This window comes from Triticum dicoccoides, chromosome 3B (genome assembly GCF_002162155.2).
Source record: "Triticum dicoccoides isolate Atlit2015 ecotype Zavitan chromosome 3B, WEW_v2.0, whole genome shotgun sequence".
Classification (NCBI taxonomy): domain Eukaryota; kingdom Viridiplantae; phylum Streptophyta; class Magnoliopsida; order Poales; family Poaceae; genus Triticum; species Triticum dicoccoides.
This window is the reverse complement of record NC_041385.1, coordinates 19,648,223-19,650,633: the sequence shown is the minus strand read 5'-3', so window position 1 is coordinate 19,650,633 and position 2,411 is coordinate 19,648,223.

Here is a 2,411-nt window from a genome sequence, read left to right as displayed (position 1 = left end):
TGGGGGGGGCACAAATATTAAATGATGTGTGTTGGGGGATATGCAACCTTCGAAACAAAGTTACTTTTATCAATTATGTGATTCGTTCGCCTGTGGAGGCCTTCTTACCGTTTGCTCGTTTATGTTGTAGTGGGTAGGTCTTCTTATTTCGCAAAAAAAAAGTGGGCAGGTCTTCTCAAAAGGTGCTGACAAGGAACAACACGCTAATTTATTTTCTGCAAAAAAAGCACACTATTTTCTTAAATATACACAAAGAACAGCATGATATGTATAGTCTCGCCATTCTGTGAAACTAAGTAAACATGAGCCCATGAGTTCTGCCATTTTTGGAAGTTGAGAAATACATAGCTTTATCGTGTATGCTAATTGTATATTATCCAAGTGGAAACGCTGATCTGTACACAATGAACATTACAAAAATATTGCGACTATGTGTTTTTCACGCAAATTAATTTAATTATGTACACTCTTGCACCTCTGGCACTTGTAACGATAAAAGGAATCAAGTCCCGAGAACCGTCACAATTATCTACAACCTATATAATGAAAAAAACCCTGATACGAACCTTTAGTACAATATTGTCCCGATTCCAATCCACCAGTAGAAGAAACTTAATTATTTCTCTACTACCACATATCAAGCGGAAGTACTGTAAAATATTCAAATTGGCCTACAGATCAAATGCGTAGTACCGATGAGGTGTCATGGGATGAATACCACTTTCCAAAGTAGAAAACAAAATTGGACTACATAATTGCAAGGAAGAGAAATAGATTCAGCAGAGATTACTATGGCTTCCTAATGATATATATAGACGAGTTGAAAACCTAAAGGTTGTTTGAGAAAAAAAACTGATTTCAATTCGCACCCAAATGTGTGTTCTTTTTTTCGTTTGAAAGAGAAGCAAAACCATTGGAGTAAAAGTACATGACACCATGCTTTGTAATTCTGAGAAATATCAATCTAAAACGGATATAAAAAGGTGCACCAACAGGCAACTCCTCCCAAGGTAAAACGTAGCAATAGCTTCTATAGGTAGGCTACAATATATTTTAGGTTTGGGGTATGATTTTGATAATCCTTGCCGGGAAATAAATGTGAATCCAATGAATTAATTCAACTGTAGTTACTTGATATAGAGAATAGAAAAAAGTAGTTTAGTAGTTCATTGCTAGGCAGAAGATATTTCATCTTCTATTTGAGGTAGGACAAAGGAGTTACCAACACACTCATATCCGGAGAAATGCTAGAAAGGTTTCTTCATGAACACATATACCCTTTTTGACCTAAAACACCTCATTTGCTTCAGAGATTCTGATAACATGGGACATTGTAGAACAACTAAATATATAAGAGAAGATTACACACCATCAACCCCTCTGAACAAAAGTATAACCTGAAGAAGCCAGTCCTATTCATGAAATATCCCTAGGAGGCACGTGCTAGTGAGTCCATGCTTTGTTCTCCTGCACGTTTCGTCAAAAACTGATTTGAAATTGAGCGCTATTAATTCGAGTCCAAAAGGCTTAACCTAAAACACACCAGCCTAGTTAAAGTAATTGGAGTATATGTGATCACACTGAGGGAGGAAGCAATCTAAGCTAGAACTAATTAGTATAGGTATAGATTTATGCAGCCCAGTTGACAATTCAGTATTTTTAGGGAGAGACTATATATTTGAAAGACAGTTTTTTTTAAGCTACATCGCGATTTATATATACTTTGCAACAGTTTTGGGGACACGCTAAACTATATTAAAGTCTGAAAAGGCTAAAAAAGTCACTAACCTATCAGCGTGGTCGCATATTGGATCAAGTAGAAGGATAAATATGTCCTAGAACATGCATTTGGTGATATTGGCAGACTGCATCACAACCCCTCACAATTCCGCATGGGGAAGACCTGATTTGTCTGAATGAACATGTAAATCCGCAGATGATGTTGCACATCTTTTCCTGCAAGTAGCGACCAGTTCACTCACATATAGAAGATAATTAACTAAATTCTCACTTGGTGAATATACCCCGCGAAGCGTGTCATAATCCCTATCCTCCACATTGCGCTACTGAATTGGTCGCTGCTCATAATCACTATTTCAGCAATATCAAGTACTAAATTCCAACATATTGTTGAATATTCTCGCAATCTCTCACCCGGAATGACCTGGAGGACACAAGGAGGCACACTGTTAGCAATATTAATCAAGATCCATATAGGCATGACATCGTCCTGTTTGGTTCATGTACGGACATGTAATCCGGTCATAGGTTACGTATGAAGCTAGCTTAATAAGGCATTTATATATTTTCTATATTAATCTACCCATGATGCAACAGAGAAAATGCAAAGTAAGTACCTTTGTCCACAAAGCGATTTCTCCTCGGCATGCATGCTTTTATTTTCTTGCCGG